This window comes from Oryza glaberrima, chromosome 12 (genome assembly GCF_000147395.1).
Source record: "Oryza glaberrima chromosome 12, OglaRS2, whole genome shotgun sequence".
Lineage (NCBI taxonomy): Eukaryota > Viridiplantae > Streptophyta > Magnoliopsida > Poales > Poaceae > Oryza > Oryza glaberrima.
The window spans coordinates 13831485-13848457 of record NC_068337.1 but is presented as its reverse complement, the minus strand read 5'-3'; the positions used below and the strand labels follow the sequence as shown (position 1 = coordinate 13848457).

At 42.3% G+C, this 16973-nt stretch overlaps 1 pseudogene; it reads left to right on the top strand.

The window, feature by feature from the left end:
• Positions 1-2529: 2529 nt before the first annotated feature.
• LOC127756292 (non-structural maintenance of chromosomes element 4 homolog B-like) lies at positions 2530-16633 on the top strand (annotated as a pseudogene).
• The last annotated feature ends 340 nt before the right edge of the window (positions 16634-16973 follow it).

Genomic DNA, 16973 nt, shown 5'->3' with positions numbered 1-16973 from the left:
CTGGGGTGACGACCATGACACATGCCTCCATGACGAACCTCTCCACCGCTCCGCCACAACCACCCGACACTGCGCATTAGACGTGGGAAGGAGGGGATAGAGAGAGAGGAGAGATAGATTGGAGAGCTGACACGTGGGCCCAAGGGCATTTTTGACATTTCATGCGATTTCTCTCTCGTCTTCAACCAGAAATTATTATATTAATCGGCGCGGTGTCCATTTGCAAATTACCATGTTTATGGAGTGTCTTCCCTCAAAAGTGAGTTCGGGTGGTGTCCTACGGCTTAAACCGCGAAATCGCAGTATCTTGTAGAGAATTTGCCATACAAGAAATCTTTGAGAGGGAGGAGAATGGTAGGACTACCAAAGACCAAATCTTTTATTTAATTAAAACAACCCTCAAATCAGATGAAGTGTGTTGGTGGCTGCCATGTCCCTGCCGGTCAGACCAATCCCTAGCTTCTGGTCTGACCGCTCCATTGCCTCAGGTCAGACCATCGTCTTGTCTCCAATTATACCCAGAAAAACACGTTTCGACAAAACTCTCAAAAATAGATCAACTTAATTGCATCAAAATTTGTTTATGAAGTGCACCCAAAGCATTCCTCTCACAACTAATGAATTAACTTTTCTCTTCAAATAAGTCGATATGCTTCTAGCCTCAAGCCCTCTTCTATTTATACCCGAAACATGGCTATCCCTAGTCTCAAATCTAACTAGAACTAGGAATCCTAATCACATAGGAAACCCCTCAAACCAAAGCAATAGCATCCCTTAACAGCTCTGAACTCTAATGTTCGAGAACTTGGAGTCTAATCCAAATTAGACTCCTTTTCCTATAAGCACGCAATCTGCCTTGTATGCTATATGCATACATAAACCTCCATGTGCATTGTTCTTAGCCTTGGTATCCCGCATGATCTCCTTTATCATCTAGACCTTAGTTTCTTTCAAGCCTAGTCATAATCCATCACCGGCAATACTCTCTGAGGCCTCAAGCAACACCTTCACTTGAACAAACAAATAAACCATATCTAAGTATTTCGTTTTAGAGCGATTAAGGACTACATAATACCTACATAGTCATAACACCAAGCATAAAGCACCTATATCCACAAAGATATGATATTTTAGTCTAGGTTATAAACCATTTAGCCAGCTACCGAAAAGATTAGCAATACTCGTAGGCGGTTAGATCCCATAAGTTATAAAGATTGGTATTCCACATAAATCTTATAATTTGTCAACCAAATAAGAGATGTATTGGTTTATTAGAATTGCAAAAGCAGCACTTAGTACTATTAGTGCATGTTTGACAAAGACATGACTCCTAAATCTAACTCGAGGAGCAAAGTTCGGAGTGGAGCTTTGGATCGGCCTGAACCCCACTTGACTCCTCATGTTTATTTTTCTATATAATTCTAACTCGCTCCGCTCCTTTTTTAGGTCGAGCTGAAATTGGTGTCCTAGTTTTCGTTTCACATTAATTATGTTTTTATCTAGTGGTAGTTGGAGCTGTATATTTTCTTCTTGAATACACAGAAGTTCTATGTATCTTTATATTAAGAAGAAAAAAGAGGTTGTACAACCGCGAGTACAAAACAAAACACACACGCCAAAGTTGGAACAATGTATGTCGCAAACCACATGTCAGATTGTACGGTTACTAGTAGGTTATAATAGCGGAAAACAAAATTTTCTACCATGTATAGAGGTAAGATATCATACATCATTACAACTCGACGCACCAAGTAACGAAAAAAGAGTCGGAGAAGACATATCCGACATAGTCTTCTGACGAACTTGCGATTCTTCCATACGTCATAAATACAGGGTAACACACAAAATGAAGAAAAACTAAGAAAATCAAAATAAGCAATACATAAAAAAGTAATCAAACATGTAGAGCTTGATTTTAGATGAATTATTAGATTTGAACGACATCATTCTGAGTTCGCATAAATTAATTAAGAATTTTACAAGATTTAATTTAATTAAAGCCTATTTAAAATAATTAAAAGGATTTATTGTGTCCTTTATAATTATTTTTTGCATCAAAAAAGAGGAATAATAACATCATTCCTTGGAAGGATACCACTGTTATGCAGGACCGACCAGTACGTGAGAAAGGAGGGCCGGTCTAGTGTGAACCAAGTTCATAGAGGTGGTTCACGATTGATAGACAGCTCAAATCTACTTGACCCTGTTGGCCGGTTCAGATGATTCAAACCCAATGGATGGATGCCACGCAAGCAGCCACGCGGGACACACAGACAACATGGTTCTGATGAGGCGCCCGGCACGAGAACGGTGGTGCACAGTGGATGACAGCACGGTGGCAGAAACGGATGGCAGCTAGAGAAACGAAGCAAACCTTACCAGTGGTAACACGTCGATGAATGCTGATGGGAGATGACCGGTGACGAGCTCCAAACAGGGCGGCTTTGGGAAGACGATGACAACAGCGTTCTGGCGGCTTGCAACGAGAACAGTTGGGAGTCCTAGGTGCTCCTTCTCCTTGTGAACCCGATGGTGGTCGCGGTGACCTCCGGCGATGAAGCAATCGGCGACGCGGCTTGGCTGGAGAAGGAGGACGGCACCACGGTGGCAGTACTCGGGTTCACAGTAATGAAGGCCCTTCGGTGATGTGTGGTTTGGAGGATGTGGCTGCGGGGGTTCGCCTTACTGCTGCAGTGCCGAGAGAGGTAGCGGTAGCGGCGCTGACTGACGACAATGAGGAGGTCAGTGGCAACAGCCGGCTGGAGTGATTCCCATTCCTCCTGTCGCTGTCACATGGGCCCAACACCAACAGTGCCATCGTCTTCCTCCGGATTGGAGACCGGCGCCTGTTCATCATTGCCAATGTCAATTCCCCCATCAAATTTGGCTGAATCCTTCTCAATATCTCACAAATGCTTGATGGGTTTTGATCCTCTCGATCTCCTCTTTCGTTTCCCGAAGACTCAGAACAAATCCACATCCTAACCGCTAGCTGATGTCGTGTAGTTCCTGACCCAATCTCTTCTCTCTCAAAGCGTGCATGCTAAAGTATGACGCAACCAAAAAGAGGGAACACTTCCTATAGCGAAATGGCACCCATGAGAGAGAAGAACCTTATTGACACATCTCTCCCGTCCGCGTCGCTCCCAACCCAAACGCGACTCAGATGGCGAAAATTTGACACCGTCGACCCCTCTCTCCTCCCCCAGTTCACCTAGCCACCGTCCAAGCAGCTCGTTGGCCAAGCTAGATGGTCGCAAGAACGGCGGCTGGGTGTATTCTCCCCATAGAAAGACTCAATAGCTGCGGCACCGTGGCGATGGCGCCCAGATCGCCGTCTCCTCTGCTGGAGCTAGCGAGGAGACTAGTGAAGGAAGAGCTGGCGGCAGGGCAGAGAGGGTGGAGGCGGGGTAGAGGGAACGGAGGCAGTACGTGGAGAACTAGAAGGCAGTGGTGAAGAGCCTACACCGCGAAATCTGGTGTTCCCCTAGGCAGATCCGGTGCCCCCCGTGGATCTAGAGGTGGCAACAGAGGAGTGTCAGGCTGCGGGGGAGGGACTTGCCCAGCAGCGGCAGCACCGTGTGGATCCGCTGGCACCTTGACAGGATCGGGACCCCCTCCCCCCCTCCCCCCCCCCCCCCCCCCCACACACACACACCACAACTGGTTTCAGCAACCCTATGCCGGTCTAGCCAGGTGCGGCGGGAGGCCGCCACTCCGCCTATGAAAATCAAAATGTGAAAATTCATATTTTCAGCAACCGCCTCTAGAATTTATTTTGGTAGCTAATCTCCTAAGCGACTGTGCGGCTGCTGATTTCACCATATGTGAAACTGGTTTCCATAGTAGATGTCCCAACATCTTTATCTGCATGTAAAATTAATCCCTACTTCAACTGCTACCTCTATTTCTTTTATATATGACACTGGCATGACTATTCTTCCTATTCAACAATCAATGCGAATATGAAAAATATAAGTCATGTATAAAATATTTTTAGTGACAGTACAAGTCATAAAGAAAAAGGCTATAGTTATATCAGCTATTTATGTGTAAGGAGCTAGGTGAATGTTTCTGTCCGTCAGATACACTGTGTGCATGGTTTTGAGAATAGAATCTTATTATGTTGAGAGGATGAAATAGAGACCGAGAGCTGGATCGAGAGGTGTATATATACCATGTAGTTCATATCTATAGTGCAAGCTTGGGTCGGTCTTCACCCTGCATATATTTTTTTCTTTCCACAATGGAAATTAATCCATACTGTTTGTGTGTGTCAGGCACATCTTGCACCGTAATGGAAGAATGCAACTGAACTAGCAGTGGATGCTATTACTGCCTCCTGGTTGTTCCTCTGTTCACAGTGTTTCCTATTTCAAAATTCCAAATATATAGGAAACGTAACAAACATTTTGAACAGCAACAAAAATATTATAAAAGTATATTTCAAGGTGGATTCGATGAAATTAATTTGGTGTCATAGATATTGCTATGTTATTCATAAACTTGGTCGATTGAAGTAATTTAATTTAGGAGAAAATCAAATACCTTATATAACAGAAAGCCTTGACCCTGCAACTCGAATCACTTATATAACAGAACCTTTTTTTATTTGTAACGGGAGAGAACACACGTGTAACAGAGAAAAGCTTCGTGATTATTGATCATTGATGATAAATCTCATTTGTATCGGGTGAACACACTACAACGCGTCACCCCCATCTCAATCGGACAGCAACCCTTATCTGTGACGGGTATGGCACCTGTCACGGCGTAAAGGTCACCGATGTGAGAAGTCATCTCTATTGGGCATACGTCCGTCACGGATGAAGTTATCTCAATCGAGCCTTAGCTAAAGCCCGTCACCGATAGCTTTGACTCAGATGACCAGTCAAACAAGGGACCATCACGGATGACCTTATCTTAATCGGGCCTCAATTAACGCCCATCACAGATGACCACAATCTCAAACGGGTCCAAACTAAACCCGTCACAGATGACTCAACTCAATCGGGTTTTAACTTAAGCCCGTCACGGATGAGGTCATCTGTGATGGGTTTAAGTTAAAGCCCGTCACCGATGAGTATTCCCCCCGCACCCCCCCCCCAAAAAAAATCTGTTTTTTGGCTAGCCTCAGGCCTTTGCTAGCCATTCCCTTTGCACAATGACAGAAACAAATACATTTCACAATATCCCAGCATCCGCATTCATATACAATCATTCACATACACATATGCCATTCACATATTTCACACATCCATTTACATACACATCCATTATTCACATATTTCACAATAACATCTTCAAGGGCTAAGCATCAAAACCAGCATAACCGAGTTGTAAATTGGAACAAATTTCTAACCGGCGAAAACGGAGGTCGAGGCGGCAGGCGTGCTCGGGGAAGGTGGTCGGTGGCGGGCGTGCTCGGGGTGTGCTCGGTGACGGCGGGCGGCGCGGTGACGGGCTCGGGATGGTGGGGGACGGCATGGAGGAGGCCGATGGAGGATGGAGGACGGCTCGGGGACGGCGTGGAGGAGGTCGGTGGAGGACGCCGGCCGGCTTGGGGACAACGCGGAGGAGGTTGGTGGAGGACGGCGGGGGACGTTGATGCGGTGGCGGCAAGGACGGCGGGGGATGGCGTGGAGGAGGTCGATGGCGGCCGACACAAGCTCGGGGATGGCGCTAGGCTTGGTGGACGATGGTGCCGGGCTCCTAGATGGCGGCAGGCAGCATGAGGGCTCAGGGACGGCGGCCGACGACTGCGGCGCTAGGACGTGCATTTAGAAAAATTTTCATTCTAGATCTGAGCGAGAGTGAACCCTAGTCAAAGCATTATCTCATTCGGGCAATTTATACTGCGCAATCAATATCTGTAACGGCCTAACATTTATCTCAATCGGCCTCAAGTTGGAGCCTGTAACGGATGACATTCATCGGTGACGGGCCTAATAGTTATCACAATCGGGCCTCAAGTTGGAGCCTGTCATGGATGACATTCATCGGTGACAGGCATACTAGTTATCTCAATCGTGCCTTAAGTTGGAGCCCATCACAGATGATGGACATTGGTGATGGGCTTCTGTTATGGCCCGACAAAGATATCATCGGTTATCTATATTGGGCCTCAATATGCGGCCCGTCGATGATAGGTGTCATCCGTGATGGGCTCGATTTTTATGCACATATGACATGTCTATGCGAGTATATCTTTGTCGGCCTCTTTTTGGGCCCGTTTGAGATGACTTCGTTGTGACGGCCCATAAAACCCAGGCATGTGAACCCTAGATGAGAGGATCTGTACTAGTGACATCCGTCACCTATGACTCATTTATCGGATGTTAAGTTACCACCGTCATGGATGAGTCATCGTGATGGTTCGTGACTTATCTTTGTCGGGTGGTAAGTTACCACCCATCACAGGTATGGGTCATCCGTGACGGTTCGTAATTACGAACCTTTCTGGATGAGAATTTATGATTTTGAATGAATTTTAAGTTGAAAAAAACTCTAAAAAAATATTCTGAATATTACTAAGACATTCCAACCATGGTCACACTTTACTAGCCTAAAATTCATGGTTTTTCAGGTGACATTTGAATGCACAGTCATAGTTGGGTTTTAACACAAATTTGAAACAATAGAGATGACTTCAAATGTTAACGCTTTCAACTAGAAAGTTGCTGATCTTATCGAGTTATACAACTTTAGTGTAGGGCTTGTCTCCATACAAGGTACCAACAATGGTAGGATTCAGGTTCCAACGTACTGCATACTTGCCGCAGGTTGCCTTGCCATTTTGCAATTTCCATGACACGAGACAAACAAGATTGGAGGTGAAACGAGTGTGCATTAATTAGTGTATATAATATTAATATACACTGTTGTACATTCTGAGGGTAGTTAAAGGTGCATGAGGAAGAACTAAAGAATCTGATCACGAATGTACTCACATATATGGAGCATATATATATTATAGAGGTAGGTGATGCGATGAAGTCGACATTTACACCATAGCATAGATACATTTTTTTTTGAAAGGAAGACGGCAAAGAGAATTGCCGATAATATTAGGAGGAAAGAGTAGTCTTACAGAAGAGTTATAGAAGACAAAGAAAAACACAACAAAACAACTAAAATAAGACAAGAAGACAGAATTAGGGCGGTTTAAATGCAAATTCTCTGTCCGAAATGTCCTACAGAATAGATGATGTTGTGGAGAGCAGGTTGGGAGGTCGTCCTTTGAAGATCTTCTCATTTCGCATGCACCAAATATCCACCAAGTCGTGATTAGGGCGCCAATACATTTCTTTGCCTGACCTTTTGACAATGATAAATTAATATTAAGTACCCAGTCTTCTAGGCTTCGTTGTGCAGATATAGCAGGGAAACCCTTTTTACGAGAGACTTCTTGCCAAATGTGTTTTGTGATTTGGCATTCCCTGAAGAAATGACAAATGCGTCTTCAAAAAGCCTCTGTGCAAAGATAACAAATCTATTCACAGGGCCAGTGTCTAATTAGGAGATTTTCAGCTGTTAGAGTTTTTTGATGGAGGATTAGCCAACCTAGGAATCTTTGCTTGGACTGTGCTTCAGCAGACCAAATTATCTTGAAAGAAACATTTCTTTTGGCCCCATGAATTTGGGCAAGGTAAGCACTCTTTGTAAAGTAAATTCCATTTGCATTTTGGGTCCATTTGATCTTATCATCCACCTCTTGAGATAAGGTCACTTGGTACAACAGGCCCCCTAGCTGAACAAGCTCAAGGAGGTTGGATCTCAGTTATTTGTCTGAAAGAAAAAAGGCATGAATTTTCTTCAAGTTCCTCTTTGACATGTCTATTTTTCCTTTTTGCAAGCCTGAAAAGGTTTGGTGCAATGTCCTTTGGACATGTATTATCTAGCCAATTGTCTCTCCAAAAGAGAGTTTTCTGTCCATTTCCCAGGGTGATTTTTGTGCAGGCTTGGAAAAGGTGGATATCTACTGCAATACAGGCGAGATCCATTTGTTCCTAGGGCCTGGATGGGTCTGTCCACCTTAGCCAAAGCCATCTTAATCTTAAGGCCGAGGAGAATTTTTGTAGGTCTATGATTCCAAGTCCACCCAGCTGGTTTGGTTTGCAAACAGTTTGCCAATTCAACAAACTAGCCCCTGTCTTAACATTTTCTGGCTCCTCACATTTCCAAAGGAAAGCCCTTCTAAGTTTATCTATTCTTTTGAAAAACCATTTAGGTATTGAAAGGGCTGATAAATGATATTTTGGAATGAAGGACAGGACTGACCTTACCAGAGTTTCTCCTGTGGAGCTTTAGAATTTGCCCTTCCATCCTGGTATTCGTGATCGAATCTTTTCAATTAAAGGTAGGAAATCAACTTTCCTAGGTTTTCTTAAGTGAAAAGGGAGTCCAAGATAGCTTGTTAGAAAAGATTGCACCGAGCCAGGAAAATATTGGATAAGTGATTGTACATCAATGTTGTCACAGGCAATTGGCACAATTTGTGTTTTTTTTTACACATTGTTATTTAATCCCGATGCCTTGCCAAATATCTGTAGGATTGATTCCAGGTTCGCTAGCTCCTGGGAGCTAGGTTGTAAAAAGAAGGCGACATCATCTGCAAATAGAGAGGTTCTGAACCTGAGAAAGCCACCTTGGAGTGGTGTTAAAACACCAAGCTGTTCAGCTTTTTTGAATATGTAGTTAAGAGACTCCATGGCTAAAAGGAACAACAACGGTGAAAACGGGTCTCCTTGTCTTAAGCCCCTTGCATGGTGGATTGGCTGTCCTGGGCTACACCATTTAGCAAAACTTTTGAGGTTGGGGAGCATAGATACATTATTGGGAAGTAAAAAATAATGATAGCTAGCTAGGTGGGATGAGGTGGAATACTAGTATTCCGCTTACAATTCTGTACAGTTTTTAAACGCCGGTAATTTATACATATCTTTCTTGCACTCAGAGAAACCTTTCCTAGTTAAAATATCCAAATTAATAGGTCTGGAATGGAGTGTGCTTAACATTAGCTTGACAAAAAAACAGTGACCGATCGGGGCGGTCTTATCTAGAGTATAAATTAACGTGAGCTATTCGTCGAATAGCTATAGTTTTCATGGCTCTTGCTCAACTGACAAAGGAAACACAGTTTTCTCTTGGAAGGATGAGTGGAAGGCCAGTAATCACATACCGATGACACATTATACAAAAAGAAAGTGAGCTTTATACATAGTAGAACAATTCATTATATTACAGATTGTATTTTAATTTCTGATTATTCGAAACTGGACGAACGTGAATAATGGAAAGAGAATGCTTTTTACTTACTCTATACATAGTAAGCTTATAACTTTTTTGGTCTATCGTTTTAACAGCCATAAAGATAGTGGGACCTATTAAGCCACCGTGAACATGGAATGATACCATGTGTTCCTCGTCGTGGGATCTTTGTCCCCGATCGAAACAAGGAGATCGGGAACACAGGAGGACAGGGTAGCGCCGTCGCGCTGGGGAGGGGGGGGGACGAGGGAGTGCTGCCTCCGCCAATGTTAGTTCGGTAGCATTGTAAAGGGCATTTCCCGCTCCAAAGACTAGTCAATGATGTGAGGGGCTCCCCCACTTCTATATTAGCTCCCTTACCCTTCCATATCAATATGGCACTATTCAATAAATTTCTACTAAAATCAAAGTGATATCGTCATCGGCCATGCATAGATTGGAATTCACCAAGGTAATAACATCGAGCTATGCGATGAATTTATTGGAATCCATGAGGTTAGTTGACCAGGCAAAGTATGACGCCCATTAATGGCACCAAGCTAATCCTGAAACTACGACAGAAAGGTAACGTTGACTTGCCTAAACCTCATTGAGTACTAGGCGAGTGCAGTTTATCAAACAAAACATGGACAAAACAGTCCTTAGACTCTACATAGCCATGTCAAGCAAAACATGGGGACAATATTTGTATGGGACAATCAAAACAAGCAAGATGGAAGAATGAATTGATGAGGACCTAAGTCTCCTCCAACTCAACATACAGAAACTGCAAAGAGAATACTGTATGTCCAGCCTCGATGGGCACTCCTATATATCCAATGACACTTGATTAACCATCAATTATGAGACCAACGTCTGTTTGAATTCCTGATACCACTTATTCCCAACAAATTCATATAGGAATTAACAGGACATTCGTAGTGAAAGTGTTTCTATGTCTTAGTGGAGAGTCCAGTTGAATGTGCATGTTTGGCGATGGAAAAGAGAGTACCTTATGTTCTGAACATAAAAAGGAAAAGAAATGTATGATCTGTAATATGCAGTAGTACAGCATTGGTATTAAAACCTGGCTTCACTAGTCACTAAGTTAATTAAGCAATTAGCTGAGTTATTATGTGAACTCTGGTTCATGTCAGGTACACTAATTAAGCAATCATTCTTGACCTATGTGAACTAGCTAGGAATGAATACTTGAGCAATAGTTAGATGCAAGCTGTCTAAGGAGTAAGGAACTATTGTGTAGTGATTTGTGTAACAGGAAATACTTTATATTCTGGGCGTAGAAGCTAGGTTCCATATACTTCCATGGTCTACAAACGTTCAACATGGAAAAACTATATTGGGTTCTAATACACATGGACTCATAGAATTTTTGCTGTAGTATGTCATGAATGAAAGTATAGCTTTATATTTTTAATAATATAGAATGCAAAAAAAAAAAAGTCATGTTCCCCAGGCCAGACTGAACAAACCATACAGCATACATGGTGATGGACTGATGGGGATATTATGAAAAACAGCCCCACTCCGGTGCTTTATACTCCGAGTAGAAAGCAATCTGGGCCCTTGATCGTATTTTATTATAGGGTTGAGTTCTAGTTCTACTCCCACCAGTATTAGTGGAAGTAGAAATATGAAAGGGTGTTTTCGTCAAGGGAAAATAATCGCGTAGGGGTATTATCGTATTTTTTCAGTCTCTTACTCACCCTATCCCTATCCCTATCCGATTCCTCTCGCATCGTCGAATTTTCAACAATGCCCGTCGCCATTCCCCTCCATCCCCGCCTCCGTCGCCGTCCCTCTCCCTCGCCACCTCCGTCGCCTGTCCTGGCGCCTGCTCCCCCTCCAGCGCCGTCGCCCTCGCCCTTCCTCGCCGCCTTCTACCCCGCCAGCGCCCCTCCGTCGACGTCCGCCTCACCGCCTCCCCCGCTATCGGCGGCTTCCCTCCGTCGAAGCCCTTACTCGTCGCCCTCGCTGCCTTCTCCTCCGACCGCGTATCCGCGCCGACTTGTGAGCCCCCACCGTCGCCGTCCTCCTCCCCTGCCCCCTTCTCCAGCGAGTCGCGTCGCGTCGCCGCCCCTCCACCCGCCTATGCCGGCTCTCGATGAGGGCTCTTCGCCGCGTCGCCTCCCCCCGCCACCGCTGCCACGTTCTCCTCCCCATGGACCGCCACCCACTTCTCCACTCCACCGCCGTCGCCATCGACCTAGCCACCGTCACGGCTCTCCCCTCCCCATCGTCCCCCACCCCCTTCTCCGTGGACATCGACCTAGGCGCCGTCGCGGCTCTCCCCTCCACATCATCCCCCGCCCTCTTCTCCACCGTGCCGGTACCGCTGGCGTCCTCCTGCAATCGCCGTCCCCTTCTCCAGTGAGTCGGCTCACGTCGGTCTCCTCCGCACCACCAGCAATCCCGTGTCGATCTCCTCCGAGTCTCCCTCTAGCAACCTCCTCCTTGGATGGTGGTAAGTAAACGTGTCAAAATTTCGTACTGTTATGATTTTGCATATTAAGGTTGTTTGTTCTTCATTCCATTGTATTGTTTTTTGATTATTTGATTGAATGGTTGGGAACAGGGTCAGTTTGCAAGATGTTGGCTTGCGCGAAGGGTATTCACATGCCGGCGAAGGGGTTATCGGTGTCTAGGTGCGACGTTGAAGCAGATGCACGTCGGTGATGTCGACAGCTTACTGCCCTGAGTCACCCCGAAGCGTAAGGTTTCATATACTGCTCCTTCTCAACAAGTTTTCAAATATGAAATATGAATATTATCTCAAAAAGGCATCAATGTTTGGGATCCGTCAAATACCCAAGTAGTATGTAAATGATTTAATAAGGGGAAGAGTGCATAGTAAGGTAATTGTGGTAAATGTTCGACAGATAATCCAGTTATGTCGTGGTTGGTAGCAGTGGACGATCTTTAATGTTGTTCAGTTCGGAGTTGATCAAAATTCCGGCTAAGTCCTGTTGAAATGTTTTCACTTCCTTCTGCATAATGTAAAGGGAGTGCATTTTAAATGGTTTTTTGTATTGGGAAGCACTGGTGCAAAATATGAATAGAGGTTGTTGTAGTTGCCTGTAGTTGATTTTCTGGGAGATAAGATCGGCTCCAATGCTACATGAACTTAAGGGTGTACAGGCCACACGAGACGCTGTAAGAATTTAGTCGTTAGGCTAACACGTTTCCGTAATTGAATAATGTGAATATCATGTGGAAGAGTTTGAGTCACCCACCCGTCTCCGTGCTTTGGCAATTTTTGGACTTTGTTGTACTCCCATTCGGTAATATTGAAATCAGGCCAATCGTGTTTTAACTGTGGGTGTTGTTTCTCTGTCCCGTGTAATCCCCTCTCAATAGCTAGCAGCTAGGAAGTTTTGTGCAACGTTGGTACGGTTAAAATATAGCAAAACCGATTTGAATTATACAAGTGGAAGTGTATCGCTTACCACACACCTTAGATCGGGTCGATCTTTACTGATTGGCTTTGCGAGCGAATCTAGTATTTGCACCTCACGTCGCTTGGCATTAAGAATGGCTAGGTACCAGTGTGTATCTTTAATATTAATTAGGAGGAAAATCTGCAGATGTTCAACAGTAAGATTGAGTCATAAATTGAATTACCCATTACATAGATAGCTTAAATAAGTATTACCATGTCAAATGCTAGATAGTCGCGTGTCATATTTCTAATCCATCGTTTATCTCGAGGTTTGCTTGCTTCGACATGCACTCCCTCTACATTTAGTAGACCTGTTTTAATGGCCATCTCTAGGAAGGCCTTGCCATCTCCCCTGATTCCTTTCTCTTTATAGCGGAGGCATTGGATGTATGCATCCATGACCTGAATTTGAGTTTAGTTGAGTTACATAACAAATATAGTTATAAAAGAATAGTAGGCTTCTTAAATAGGCGAACTTACATCATCATTCAAGAAATCTGGTTGTGTTAGTACTTTCATTTTTATCCGTTTAACCTCCACTTCTTCAATATGCACCATCACTTTGTTATCCTCCGTGTTATTAATGTAGGTAATGAAAGGGTCTTCTTTTTTAGTCAACTCTACATAGGTAGGACAAATTAGTAATAGATCTATATAAATGTTAAATGGTTAGGCATTACCTTCTGAATTTTTTAACGGTGTCTGGCCATTCGTTTTTTTCTTCTTTTGACCTCTTAAGGTGTTTTTTGGTGGACTTTTGTCTATGATTTGTTGGGTAAGATCTTCCTTCTCGATGTACACTTGAAAAGGGCAAGTCAAATCAGTAACACACAAACATAGAATATAAGTAAAAAATTATGGATGATGCAGAGAGTTCATACATTCAGATATTTCATACGGTGTTTGGTTGTTTTGTTTCCTCTTTTTTTCACCCCGTAATTTGTCTGTGTCTGGCATGTTAGCTTCTTGATCCGTTTGCGCTTGAAAAGGAGGAAAGTTAGTACCATTGACATTAGCATATGTAACTATTAAATAGCATAGTACCTATTGTTTTCTTTGTTTGTGCTTGGGTTCTTATTATGTCCTTCTTTTTACCTCTAGTTTCGTAGATGAAGTCAGTCCGATTAGTCGGTTTGTATGTTCTATCTATAGGACCTGTAAGCCTCTTCCTGCTTTGATTGATCTGGTTACTGTTGTCCTGTTAGGTAACAAAGTGCACGTTAGTATTATGATAAGTTGTAGAAACGTTAGCGAGAGAAATAAAATTCAGTTTACCTTCGTTTCACAAGTCATGTTTTCATTTTGGTTTATATAGGACTCTTCGTTATGATTTGATACATGCTCCCTAGGATCAATTTGTTCTTGTTCAACATCCTGCAATAGCGTCAACCTTTTTTTAGCGGTGTTACGTGAGTAATAATGATTAACAGTCTAGCTTATCATCTTTACCTCAAACACATGCGTAGTATCTTTTCGTTCAGGGCATTTTGAATCATTTTCCATGCAATCTAGTATCAATGATCGCATACGTGGCCAAAAATCCTTTGTAAAATCGTTCAAATTATCTTGTAAAGTTTGGATGCTTTCTTGTATCCTTTCCTGTAAAGTGATATCGGCTGATTGTTCAGTGGATGTTATAGAGTGTACCTGAATATCACAAGTGAGAAAAGGATGTCAAACATATTTTGTTAAATAGAGTTCGTATTAAAACCCCATAATATATACCTCTTCAGAAGTGCATACAACATCTTCATCCGTACGTGTTTCTGAGTCATTGTCGTGCGCTTTTTCATTGGGGATTTCTTTGCAATGTATAGTTCCCCTAATGTCGTCGACAACCTATGTTTTAGTCAAAAAGGTGTATTAGAGATTTTACAGACAATTGATATAATTAGTGCATAGTATTAAAAATGAGATAGTTACCTTCCCTTTTCCAAAAAGGTAAGAAAGTTGTTTTTTTTCTTTTATTTTGTCCCAGTACTGAATTAGTGGCCTTTGACGGCCAGAATGATATATTGTCGCATCCAATTTATCTATTTGCACTTTTTCCCAATACCAAAATTGCAAGCATTTGAACATAAGATAATGAGTATTGCTATGAAAATATGTTAATGTCAATTTTGTAAACATACTCAATTTGTGCATTGTTTTGAAACGAACCTGTAAGAGGCATACGTTCCCCTCAATGTTTGTTTCCTTCTCTCTAAATTTTTATATGCCTTTCCGTAACTGATTCAGGGTTAGACTAGACCAGTTTAGTTCCCTCATTTTGTCAACTTCGTCGACGAGATTGAGATATTCTGAGCGCACATATCTTTGAGTTGTAGGACATATGAAGGATCCAATTGAGAAAAGAATAAATCTTTGAATGAAGTGGTCATCGTAGCTCGAGGAGTTGATTATAGCTTCCCGTAATGCTTCTAAATTAATTGTTGTTTGTCCTTCCTTTTTGTACAGGTTGTACAATTCAGGTTTATTGTTTTTGGTGCCTCAAATATCTCATCTCCTTTCGATGGCAGTCCAAGCAAACAATCGACATCATCGAGTGTCATCGTTACGAACGTACCATTAATATTGAATGCTTTCTTCTCCTTGTCGTAGCTTCTTGCAATCTCATTGCACAAGTCCCGATAAATATGTATTTTGTTAATCTTTAGCAAGTTGCCAAAACCTGAAACCTCGATAGCTTTCTTTTGAGGTGGACTTAGATGTAGTATTACCTCGGACATGGCATGTGGAGAGCAAACTAGAGTTCCCTGATTAACAGAAAAGAGAATAAGAGTTTAGTCCATGTGAAAATTTATGCAATTGCACATATATATGATTGCACATTACCAAACCTAGAGATCAATTAATCCTGCTAGAAATCAAATAGAAATCAAAGGAAATAATGCAACAAACTTAAGCTGTAATGTATGCATTAATCACTTAGTTCTTTTCTATTTCTCCACGTTTGACTTTTTTAACGAAATTTTTGTGTATTTTAAGTTTTTATTTTATTTTTTCATTTAGTAATAACATAGATTATAGTATGTTGTTTCGTATTAGTAAAACTAACTAATATTACTAAAGTAAATATCCCCTGCAATAATGGTCAAACATTTTTGCATATGATCAGAAAAAATTATTATTAAGTCGATGTCATGTGTTACTAGTGAAGTTTGTTATTTGGCACAATGGTTTATATGATAATCAACTAAGCCGTTGAATTTCTTTTCTTCTTAAATGCAGCTTGACGATTTAACATGTGGCGATGAAAATATGTTAGACATGTTTAATGTTCTAAAGAACAAAAAATCTGCAAGGCTCGAAAACCTTGTATTGGCTAGAAATTCATTTTCCAGAACTGCATACAACATAAATACTTTGTCAAACCTTGTTTACGTTGGAAGGGTACAAATGACTGTGGATGGTGATGGCCATCATATTGTATGTAAGTGTGTCATTACTTGTTTTCTATTTCTGTTGCTACAAATATGTGTGTGTACTCTATACGTTAACTTGATGCTATTAAATTTGTTGGTATAGACCCAAGGAATGCACCAACAGCAAAAGACATAGCTAGTGGAAAGGTAAAAAACAGACATTTTGTAATAAGGACGGATTTTAGGGACTAGGAGGTATGTAGTGATTTATATATAATATTGTTAATGGTCTCCTCTTCGATTTGGTTGTCCATATTTTAATTCAATATGTTTTAATTTTGTTTCACATTTGTGGGTAGATGATGAAAGACATGGTTGTCGACGGCGAAGAGCTAATGCACAGTCCTCGCTCACCACACATGGCACCAATGCCATGTATACACCACCAATCGAGGACATGGAGGATGAGGAGGCGGCGGCCATCACCACATGTGACAAAATAGAGAAGCGGGAGGCTCGCCAACAGTTGAACCGTAGTCTCTTCCAAGACGATGACTAAAAACTACATTCACTGCAATCTTGCATAAGCCGTCTCCAAAGAAATCTAAGATGTGAGCTTCGCATTGGGAGGAAATCTAAGTTATGAGATGTTCTTTTGTCAATGAGATGTTTTATTTTTAATGTTCTAAGTTAGTTTGCTCGGATGATCATTTAGAATAAGCTAGTTCATAAATATTTATTAAATGGAACTATTTTCCAAATTGGTCAGTTAAAAGAACATGATTTCATCAGATTTGCTGGTCAGATCAGATGTACAGTACTAGGCTGGATCTCTGCATGCTCACGATCGTGATGTCCCACTATGTTTTTGATCGCGTGAGATCGATTCGCCGTCTGTC